Here is a 12,794-nt window from a genome sequence, read left to right as displayed (position 1 = left end):
TGAAAACAAAGCTGTGTTGTTCGCAGGCAGCATTCAGAGTGAAAGTCTGAGATGCCATTAATCCGATCACTGGAATGTGCCCTCTTGAAAGTAGTAATCACTGCAGTTTAGAGGTGAGATGTAGTTGTGATTGCGGGATCATTTTGAGCAGCTGTCTTTTGGTGAGTGTGGCCGCTTCTAGCCTCCACAGCAGGCGACCTGCAAATGGAGAGCTTAAAATACCCACCTGGAAAAAACACACGACGTGTGAATCACAGCAGAACAAGTGAGAAAAACAAAAGTAAGACGTTTTCACATCCCAATTGCAATCATAGGGATGATGACAGCTTTAGCAATCAACGTATCATAATGGACTGGCAACCCAGATGTTTAATGTGAAGCACAAGGTTTAGATGGAAAGTGAATTCTGTTCTGTGAAACTGCGAAAGAAATTAGTTGCAAAGTAGACAAGCTTTGGCAACGCCAATAGTTCTGGCTTTTTATTTGTTCATTGGGCGACACACCCATCCATATAACACACACCATAAACTATCAAGCACTTTGAGTAATCCAAGTTGTTGCCCATTGGCTTTGGCAATGATTTCTGGATACTGCAAGCTAGCTAAAATTATATAAACATTACCAACGGCCCTATGGCTTTTAAACATCTTTAACAGAGGTGCCTGTGTCAGTTTCCTAAGTTCATTTCAGTAGGATGTCTTTCACTTAGACTTTTTTAAAAAATAAATCACTTTCTATACTCAATATGTCGGTGTTTCTCAGAGTGTTTATCTTAACAGCTCTTTTGTTACCCTGCCACAATCACCCCTCACATGTTCACTCACATCTGCCTGTATACAGTACTTATATATATCTCCGGATACATCTGTATGAAGATTCTTTCTTTGGCAAAAGAAGCAAAGAAAACTTCCACAAAACTACGTTTTGTTTTAAAAACGTATTTCCAAGCCTTATTTTATAAAGCATTTTATTTTCATTTGTAGATTAGTAATCAGAATAACACGGTTTACAGAGAAATGATCGTGGTCAATATAAATTGTAGACATCTTTGATGCTCCACTTTATATTCCTCTGTGACCGCCCCACACTTTATCCCAGTCTATTATGAGCACCCCCTTTGATTGTGACTCAATCCAAGTCCTTTGCACCACTCCCAGCAAACCGTCTATTGCCCTTAAACTCATCTCCTATCCCACAGAGGTCCATCATGATTCTGTGGTAGCAACCCTACTCCCTTCAGAGTTTACCATGTTTGTATGGGCAACCCCTTACACAATATAGGGGGCGCTCTAAACTCATGCAATGATCCATACTGATCTTTCACCTCTCCAAAGACTGGCCTTCCACTCTCTTCCATACATGTGCAATATCCTGCTTAGCAACCACCAAGCAAAGCCACAGTAGGGCTCTCATATCTATCTCCGTCCAAGTCTGCTGAAAATGTGAAGCAGTGTACAAGTCTAGGGACACTGGGGAGAGTGCAACATAGACTGGCCCTCAGCCTTAAAAGAACCCCTGTCCAGAACACCTCAAGACTGCTGCATTGCCTAGTAGTGTGCAAAATGTCCCCTATATGGGTAGATTATCGAAGACAATGTGGTGTGGTGATCATCCCCATCCACCATCTCTGGTGAAGTAGGCTTGATTTAGTTATTTCAGCTGAATGGTGCAAAAGTTGGTCACAATAGGCAGATTCATGTGCAGATTTTAACGCCTTCTTCCAGTATCATCTGCAATTGGGCCCACGTCACATTCCCAGGCTTCACACAATCGCATAAAGGAGTCAGTGTGTTAATCAGCAAGGATTTACTTCTTGAAATTTTGTGTTCGCTGGGGGAGGTAGCGGGGGCAATCTTGGCTTCTAGTGTGCTGCAAGCTGGGAGTACCTCGAGATTAGAGATATATGGTGTGAGAGTATGCCTACATTGAAGGTATTAATAAAACTGGCTTCAGTCAAGACCGTACTCTTTTTGTAGGTCACTAAAAGATTTGAATGTTGTCCCTGTCAAAAGATTCCCCCCAATGTCGACACCCTAATGAGATCCTATTGCCTAATCCTTGTAGTTCCCCAACCTGTTAGAGCTGTCGCCCAGCCTAGAGAAGCATTTCCCGAGTTAAGCAATTAGCCCAACTTGGGCTCTGAATGTTGTGTTCCAAACTGTGAGCACCACTTCCATGGCTGGGAAAAGAGGGAGTGCAGTAGAGCCTTAATATATATCAAGTGAATAATCTGTGGTTCTTGCATTGTCCAGGTTGTGGATTTATATCCTGGGTAATCAAATCTATTGAACTACCATTCACTAAGGAGGAATAATTGGGAGGCCCCCGCAGTATGTAGGGACGTGAAATTTCCTCTTCAAAGGTAGACTTGAAACATTTTGTCAATGTAATCCATGGAGTTTGGTGATCAAAAACAATCTCACAGCTTTGCATTAAGTCGGGAAAAAAAGGAATCAGGGACGGGATTTGGAAAATTCTGCAGCTGGCAGAGAAGGCACGTTAGAACCACCATCTTAAAGATCACTGATCTGCCTCAGAAAGAGAAAGGGAGTGTGGACCCCGAGCCCCTGTTCAGTCTGCCCAACTGGGATTCTAAATGATGTTTCCTTCGTGCCTGTTTTGAGAGTTCCTGGCCCCCAGATGTTTAAATCCAATACCCAGCATCTGGATGTCACCTGTCCAATCATTGGAGACTGAGAGGTGTCAATCATATATTTGGAGGACTTTGCCATGTTGAGTCAGAGTCCTGTGAAATCTTCTAATATACACAGGGCCTGGATAACCCGGGGGCCCAACCACTACGGTTCATCTAAAAAGACCAGGACATAGTCTGCATACAACGCAGCCCTGTTCACAATCCCTGGAGCCCACTCAAAACCTTTTACCTGTGATTCCACAAGAGTCTATCTATCTATCTATCTATCTATCTATCTATCTATCTATCTATCTATCTATCTATCTATCTATCTATCTATCTATCTATCTATCTATCTATCTATCTATCTATCTATCTATCTATCTATCTATCTATCTATCTATCTATCTATCTATCTATCTATCTACCTATCTACCTATCTATCTATCTATCTATCTATCTATCTATCTATCTATCTATCTATCTATCTATCTATCTATCTATCTATCTATCTATCTATCTATCTATCTATCTATCTATCTATCTATCTATCTATCCCCCCCCCCTCTCCTTCACAAGAGATTCAGGAAACTCAGCAACGTGTATTGCATTCATTTATTATTAATTTCACTTTGTTTTGCGTATCCTATTAATTTATTATTAAGTGCCCAGGAAAAGCCTTGTTCACGATGTGAGATGCCTTTTTTGTGCACTTTTAAAATGAGCATAAAAGACTTAAACAAAATACTGGCTGACCTTCACGTTTAAACAAAATATGAATACATCAATTCATTATTTCATTCCTGTTCAGTATATTACTGTTAAGAAGAGACGACAGCGGAACCGTGAGTATTCTTATTTATTCGTCTCTCAGCCGCCACAAAAAACACCACAGCTTTCAACCAGAGGAAACTGTCACCAACTGACAGTGGAATGTTGGCGACCAGCAGGAACGGCTTGTGGCAAGGGAAATCGGAGGAACCATAGCGGGTGGAAGGGGAGGGGAAGGTGTGAGAACGAGATGAAGGGAAAGGCAGGGAAAAAGACATTACAACACATCTCCTCCCTTATGAACAGAACAAAAATAGGGAATAAAGCAGGTGCCAAAAGACATCCATTATACATTGAGATAAAAGAACCTGAACATAAGTCATAAAGATTACATTCAAATATTACAGTTGTTCTGGTGTGTAATAGAACACAAATATCCAATGCCCAAGCGCAATTACTTTTTCCCCAGCAACCATTGAACTCTAAATCAGCGTGGAACATAAACCCTGTGGCACTCCGGAACTCTATGTGGCTTTACGCTCCTTCGACCATAACTAGATCTGGAATCATCCCTTGAAAACACCTCCGGACTGTCCTTGACTAAGAGAGGGTGACATACAGATAACCTGTTCATACTCCATGTGCGTCCGTCATTCAGTGTAACTACATTCTTGCCCACCTTGACCACTTTCATGGGCTCTGAGTACTTTTTTCCCCCAATTCTGACGAGTCACCGGTAATTTTACCAGAACAGTGTCCTCCACCTTCCACCTGCCCTCTACAGCACCATGCTTTGTGTCAAACTTCTTTTTGTAACTAAGGGGGTGATTACAATGGCGGGCGGATCGCCCCCACCGGGCTGACGATGGCCGCCATGCCAATAGCATTTACCCTGCCACATTATCATGGCGGGGGTACCGCGGTGGATGGAAAGTCCATCTGCCGCTTTTCCGCTGTTTGGCAATCGTGACGATTGCCGGCCGGGCAGAGCTGGGGCATGATATGGTGGCGGTGCCTAGAAGGCACCACCATCCATATTATGATGCAGGTTTCAAAAGACCTTTCCATGCTAGGCTGGCGGAGGAATGCTTTGGAGGTCCGTTGCGGGCCCCCGAGTGGGTGGGGGGATGGACTTGGGGGCTACCTATGGTACCCGCCTTCATTGCCATGCACAAGGTGGCAGGCACTGCGCCGTAATGTCAAAGATGCGGAATGCAACCGCCACAGTGGCGGTCGCATCCTAATTGGCGGTGCGGGACTGCTGGCGGGCGGTCCCAGCACTGCTAGGGTGGCGGTGGTCTAAAGTCCGCCCGCCATCCTAATGGGCCCATATGTTTTTGAAGCTCTCCAAGCCTGTTTATCTCATCCCTATCCACGCATTTGGGCTCTCCTCCACCCAACCAATTATGTGAAAACTTAGTTTCGGGTAATCTTCCTTTTAACACCAGGAACAGTGAGACATTGGTGACAAAATTGGGTGTGGTACGTTAGAGAGCCTGATCTGCAGGGTCGCTTGACACGGTGCTGAGACAGAATATTGAGTTGGAAATTCCGACTTACACAAATATCGAGTTGGAAATATCGTGATTCAGAAATATCGACAGCAAGAATATCGTGGTCAAGAATATCGGATTTAAGGTAGGAAATATCGTTTTTAAAAATATAGAATTCATTAACATAGTTTGCCAAAATATAGATGTTTAAAATATCAATTTTTTAATTAGTATTATGTATTTTAGTTTACATTTTAAATGTATTAGATATATGTTTTTTGTATAATTATTGTTCATGTTTTTTAATATATGTGTTACATTTTTAGTCGCCATGAATTTTATTTTAATTACATTTTGCATTTTTTAGTTCCGTAGCGAGTTGTGGGTCTATAGGGGAATAGTGTGGGAAGTAATTTAATTATAATAAATTAATTATTATTTTGTATTCATTTCATTTAGATTTTATAGCGTTAATTGTGGAAAGTAATTTATTTGTAATTAATTATTAATTGGTTGCTCATTAATAATAATTAATTAATTATGGTAATTGTGTATTTTTTTAAGTGCGGATTGTGGGGTTTATAGGGGTAAAGGGTGGGAAGTAATTTATTTTACATTAATCAATAATTAGTTGTTAATTTATATTAATTAATTGATTGAAAATGAATTATGGAAATTGTGTTAATAATTTTAGGTATGAGTTGTGGGGGTTATAAATGTAAAGGGTGGGAAGTAAGTTATGTGTAATTAATTAATAATCATTTGTTAATTTATTTTAACTAATTAATTGATAATTAATTATGGTAATTTTGTGCTTTTGTTTTGGTGTGGGTTGTAGGGTTTATGGGGTAAGTGGGAAGTGGTAATTGGTAAGTAATTTATTTTTAATTCATTATTAATTGGTTGTTCATTAATTATAATTAATCAATTGATAATTAATGATGGTAATTGTGTATTTTTTAAGTGCGAGTTGTGGGGTTTATAGGGGTAAAGGGTGGGAAGTAATTTATTTTACATTAATCAATGATTAGTTCTTAATTAATACTAATTAATTAATTTAAAATTAAATATGGAATTTGTGTAATTAATGTTAGGTGTGGGTTGTGGGGTTTATAGGGGTAAAGGGTGTGAAGTAACTTTTGTTTAATTAATAAAAAATTAGTTGATCATTAATATTAATAAATGTATTTATATTTAATTAGAGTATTTGTTTATTTTTTTTGTGTGTGGGTTTTATTGTTATAGGGGTACAGTGAGGGGAGTAAATTAATTTTACTTACTTTATAATTAGTTGTTAAATACTATTAGTTTTATAGGGTAAAGTGGGGGAAGAGCAAATAATGTTTATGTTTTATTTGTAAATAATAATATGTCTATAATTGGTTATTAATTATGTTAGTTGACGAAGTACCTTTTTCTTTTTATTTAGATGTGTGTTGTGAATTGTGTTGTGGTATAGGGTATGAAATAAAAAAAGTAAACTTATGTAATAATTAATGGGTTTCTTTCTAAATAATTTTTAATTAACATTTTTTATTTGGAAATTGTTTTTTTTTACTTAATATAATATTTGTAGGTATTTGTTATATATTTAACATTCTAATGTATTTATTTTCGTAAATATGAAATATATTTGTATTTAAATTTTTAACATATATATATATATATATATTTTAATTTTGAACTGACTGGAGTGAGAATATTAATTGTTACTCCCCTGAAATCCAACGCTTTCCCTACTGTTGCACTCAGTGGAGTGGGAATAGTCATTTTTACCTCTCCGCTATCCAACACTTTCCCTACTTTTACAATTATCGGAGTGGGAATAGTAAATTGTATCCTGCCACTATCCAACACATTCCAAGCTTTGCAAGAACGCCTGCATCTCATCAGATGTAAACTGTACCCCAATGTCAGTGACGAGAGTACTGGGAATCCCTTCCACCACAAACACATCACTGAGAAAACAAATGCGGAACCCAGTATTAATGCGATTCACCACTTTCGTCATTATCCAATGGGAATGGCAAACCAGAAATACAAGCATGAACTTTCCTTCCCACATAGGTACCTTGAGAGGCCCAATAATGTCCAACCCAAGCTCATCCAAAGGTTTGGAAGGGGCAATCACAGGAGACAAAGGCTCTTTATGAGTGAATCTCGATTTGTCACTAAGGGCACATGATGAACAATCCCTGACTGTTTCCTCAACTACAGAATCCATTCTGGGAAACTAATATATGGCTCTGACCCTAGCCTTGGTAATGCTTCTGCCCAAGTGTCCCCTGTGAGTAATCACCGCAATGCTAGTCCACAACTTCATCGGAGGAACCAAAATGTCTCCTCTCATGACCTTATTGTTAGAAATGCTTAATTCGTGACGCACAACCCAATAACCCTTAAGGTTTTCACTCAGTGTACCTGGTTTAACTGACCAACCCTGAATGATCTTGCTCTTGACTTGTTTCAAGGTTTCATCTCCTTTCATCTCCAATTCCCATTCTTACTTAGAAATTCCTGGAATTTCCACTAAAGCAACAATCTCACCATTCTCAGACATGGCATCACTCACAGGCTTAGCCTCATGGCAGGGTAACCGTGAAAGATAATCTGCAATCCAATTCCTGTTACCAGGCACATATTCTATGGTGAAATTAAACCCTTCTAGACTTATAGCCATTTGGAAATCCTAGGTGTCGTGGCAATCCTTTCTTTGATCAAGAACATGAAAGTCAATCGCTTGTGGTCAGTGCACACTATGAAAGGAAGTCCAGAGAGGAAAAATGCTATAAATGATCAATAGCCCAAGAACAAGCCAGAGCTTCTCTTTCTACTATAGAGTAAATGCGCTCAGCTTCTCTCAAAGCTCTAAATGCGAAGGCAACGATCATTTCCTTACAGTCTACAATTTGCGACAATGCCGCCCCACACCTACTCCATTAGTTTTACGCCGTGTTTCAAAGCAGCCCAAAGAGGGAGCATTCGCAATGACATCCTTGATAGCCTCAAAAGAACTCCTCCCAGAGAAAAGGGGTAACTTTTTCTAATAGATTCCTTAACGGAGCTGTAACATTCGACAAACTTGTTCATATAGTCTGTCGATCCTGAAAAGGTCCTTAACTCATCTTTATTCTTTGAAGAAGGAGCATCTCTCACAGCTTTGACCAAATCCGACTTCGGCTTAACCCCATTCTTAGAGATGGTATGTCCTAAACAGTCCACAGAATCTACACCAATTTTGCCATTATGTTTACTTACCGTGAAGCCAGCTTCTTTGAGAGCCTTAAGTACATTTGTCAAAGTAGCTACATGTTGTTGCACAGACACCCCATAAATAAGGATGTTGTCCTAAAAACAAAGGACGTTTGCGATTTTCCCCAAAATGCTCTGCATGAAAAACTGAAAGACAGCCAGAGGATGCCAAGTAAAATGGCATGCAGAGAAATCTTTACTCACCAAAAGTGGTAATAAATGATGTAAGCGACCTAGAATCTGGGTGTAACTCAATTTGACGGTAGGCAGACAATAGGTCGATCACACTGAATATCTCTGGCTTACCCATCATGCTGATCATTTCATTGATGCGAGAGAGAGGAGAACCTGTCTACCCAAATGTTCGCACTCAGATCTCTAAGGATATAGTCTAATGCCTAACTCTTTCTGGTGAGCCCACCCCAAATAACAAAACCCATTTCTTGTGAGGTAAACTTTCCCTTGTGTCAAACATTCCTTAAATTTAAATTGCATACACAGCATGCCTTCCAGGGGAATGGGATCCTTATTATACCTTCGTGGATCTATATCAGGTGAGATCAAATGTAATTCTTACCTAGGAACGTTTTCTTAAATATCTTGTAATCAATTAAAGTATATGGAGAGCAGGAGTCAACAAACACATTAAATTCAATTCCATCTAGTATAATAATGCATTTAGGGTAATCCACACCCTTGCACAAAGTGGTGTTTTAGCCTTGAAAACATACATATTGCTGATTCCATCAGCAACCTCATTGATTGCATGAACACTTTTCCTTTCAGAGCATATGTTTTTGCAAAATTGTCCTCTCTTGTTACACTTCCTACAAACTATGGATCGAGCAGGATGACTTAGGCTGTTGGCCAGATGATTTCAATTACAAAAACGGGAACACATTAGTCTTCCACTCCTCTTATCTTCCGACCACTTGCTACCAGAGGGTTCACCAAATTCTTTGTTTGAGCAACTCTCCTTCTCAATACAATCGGGATCAACCTTACTTTTCACCACTTGCATAGTGTCGTTCCCATTACTTTGCTTCATCTCTCTAATACATTCAGCTGTATGTTCGATACTTTTAGCTATTTCCACAGCAACTTTTAAGTCAGAATTCCCAGTCAGCAACTTCTCTTGGATTTTTGGGTTCTTAGTGCAGCGAACGAGCTGATCACTAATAAGAGAATCACATAGGGTTGCCAAAGTCACATAAGTTCGCAAGACCTCTCAACGCAGCTATGTAGGATGTAACTTTTTCTGTTTTTCCTTGCACCTTACAAAAGAATTTGTCTCTATAAAAGCAGATACAATTTTTGTGTGACAGATTCTCGTAGACTTTTTTGCCTTGGATACCAATGTAGTATAACAGAATATGTTGTTTCCTCAGCAGGACAATTTTTCTCCACCAATTGCGATGAGATATGAATTGAATACGTTTTCCCAGTCTTTCCAGACAATAGTGGGTTCACCCACTTCATCTAAGAAGGGTAGGGGTTGGTTCATGTTGGATGTAGCCATTGTGGAAAGATCAGATAAAGATCTGCAGATATTGAGAGTTTGGTACCAACTTCTCCAATATTGTAGGCAAAAGTAGGATTGTGCTGTCCTGAAGGGTATCTAGTTCCTATATTTATGCCCAACCAGTGTGCAAAAGCACACTAACAATTCTACACATGGGCACCACACTATTGTAATAAATGCCTCACAATGAACACAGGTTTCCCCAGTGAAGAGGCAATACATTAAGAAACAATATCACTGCCCCCAAATTTATAATACCATCAGGCCGCAGAAGTGAGGAAATACATCAACAAAATTACTTCCCACTGAGCTAAACAATGCAACTGTTTGCTCCTTCTCAATTCCATACAGCTGTGCTCATCAGCGTGACAGGCTTGTGAGTTAATTCAAAGAATAACACAGTCAATGACCAAAATTATACTCACGCTGGGTTAATTAACTTAACAGGTTGCGCATTCACAATTCCATTCAGCTGTGTCCATCAGCGTGACAGGCTTCAGGGGTAAAGTAAAGTTAAGTGCAACTCTTTAATGTGACAAGATCCCTTTGCCCACAGTTGCCGGCGTGAACTTTCTCCAGCTGTGGGCAATGAGCCAAAATTAAGGTTGGAGCATCCTCTAGAGGCTCCAAGAAACTGGTGATGTTGTAACAATGTGGAACACAGTAAGCGTCCCGGAAGACGGCTGGGCCGGCGACACGTGATTGACGCAGCCTTGCCCATCAGTCCGCTCCTCAACTATTGACCAGCAGCAAATCGTCACCCCCACGTTAAGAAAAGACAACAGTGGAACCGTGAGTAATCTTCTTTATTAGTCTCTCAGCCTCCATAAAAAACACCACAGGTTTTAACCAGGGGAATCCGCCACCAACTGACAGTGAAATCTTAGCGACCAGAGGTAACGGCTCGTGGCAAGGGTAACATAGGGAAACATAGTGGGTGGAAGGGGAGGAGAAGGTGTGAGAACGAGATGAAGGGATAGGCAGGGAAATAGACATTACACTGTCAACTTAATTATCCAATGGATTGAATTCATTCTTTCACACATTGTAAATCTATCACCTTAGTCACTCAATACCTGTAGTACCATCAGCTACATTTCAAACATATTAAGCAGTTTGGTACATCAAATCAATATATATGTTCCCATAGTTCAATAACTCCTAAACACTAGTACACCCCAGCAAAGTACTTGCTTAACATCTGCTAATGGTGGACATAATGGAGGTGTCTAATAATGTAAATAATGCCCACTTCAACACTTTTTCACAATCATCAGTGGCATCTTCTGCTCAAAGCAATCACTCCATCTCATTCCTATATTTATATCTGTGTACAGTGTATCTTCACAGTATCCACCCTGGTGGGCTTGAAGAAATGTATATGTCCATTGTTCTACAATGTCATTATCAAATTTAAATATCAGGGAGGAGGAGCTTTGCGCGCATCCAAGATGGTCGCGTGAGCACAGGGCTCCCCGGACCCTTGCCGCTCCTCGCAACTTATCCTGACATTATCCTGGATTTGTGGACGGATTCTGGAGGATGAACCTTGGCTGAATCCATAACTCTTTTCAGAACGAAAATCGGATCTGGGAGACCTGAAATACAGCGTCTTGCATTTCGGAGGCCCACCTGGAACCTGTGCCCGGTGCGTTGGTGAACTGTGGGGCCGGGGTGTAGTTGAACAACAACGGCATCGGAGCCCTGCCAATGACCGCACCCCCACTTTCGGTTTCGCTTTTGCACTTCTGCATGGCCTGATCGAGGAGCTACTTCGCGTGGCTGGGACGCCCTCCGGCCTTTGTACTGGACTGATTTCTGCCTTTTCCTCAACTCTTCCGAGCGGGCTCTGGGACAGTCTGTGTCTGATCTGCTGACGCCCCTTTGCCATCGGTCCGGACGGACCCCTCCGATGAGCATCGCCCAATATGGCGGGCAAGAGGGATCCCGAGAAATGGAGGGCCAAGACATCCCACCGTGGGGGACCAGTCCAGAGTAACATCATGGATCGTTATACCCAGGGTATAGGATCCCCCGGGCCAGCAAGTGCTGTCGTGGAGGACTCCGGTGGCGGCCCGTCCGTTCCCACGGAATTGTCGCTGCAGGACGTTATGGGCGCCATCAACGGCATAAGGGAGACCATCGCCCAGCAGTACGAGGCTCTGGCCCGTAAAATTGACACGGTTGCCATTGATGTTACGTTAATTCGGGCAGATCTCTCTAAGACTAACGAGAGGGTCCAGTCGCTGGACCTGAGGACCTCCACTCTTGTTACGGATGTCTCGGACCTCCAGGCAACTCTTGGCGATCTAAAGTTGGCGAACGACACGATGTCCCGGCGGCTGGAGGATTTCGAAGGTCGGGCACGACGCAACAATATCCGCGTCATAGGTGTACCGGAGACTTTCGACAACCGTCCGGTGGACCTCATGGTCGAAGATCTCATCCTCAATCATCTTGCTCCTTCAGGCCTGAGCAAGTTCTTCACCGTGGAGCGTGCCCATCGTGTCCCGGGCGGCAGGCCTCGACCAGGAGCCCCCCCGAGGCCTATCATTGCAAAACTTTTTCATTACAGAGACCGGGATGCGATCCTGCAGGCCTCGAGGGTGCACGGCCCAGTTAAATATGAGAATTCCTCCGTTAACTTCTTTCCGGACTTCACCCAACTCGTTCAGAAACAGAGAATGGGCTTTCATGGGGTGAAGCGCCGTCTTCGAGATCTGGAACTCAAATACTCTATGCTTTTCCCTGCCAGGCTTCGTGTGGAATATGAAGATCGGACTATCTTTTTTGAACGCCCTGACACCGTGAGTGACTGGTTGGATTCCCTGCCGGACCGGGACGAACGATCTGGGCGTACTGGCGGTGCCGAGGGCGGAGGGCCTCTGCAGGCATGATTCTTGGTCCTCCACTTTGACATTTCCTTCTGCGGTCAGCCAGGTTCTACTTCAATTGTATATTTTGTCTATTAATGGTTCGTTTGGGTGCGGGAGGGGACGGGTCCCTTTCCTCCTCTAGGGTCTTTTTGTAGCATGGGATTGTTAGGGCGACAGGCACACTGCAAGTTGGGGGGGCTGTCTAGTCCGCAGGGGTGCAGGGTGGGGGGAGTTGCAATGGTGTG

This window comes from Triturus cristatus, chromosome 2_1, assembly GCF_964204655.1.
Source record: "Triturus cristatus chromosome 2_1, aTriCri1.1, whole genome shotgun sequence".
Lineage (NCBI taxonomy): Eukaryota > Metazoa > Chordata > Amphibia > Caudata > Salamandridae > Triturus > Triturus cristatus.
Note: the sequence above shows the minus strand (reverse complement) of the source record.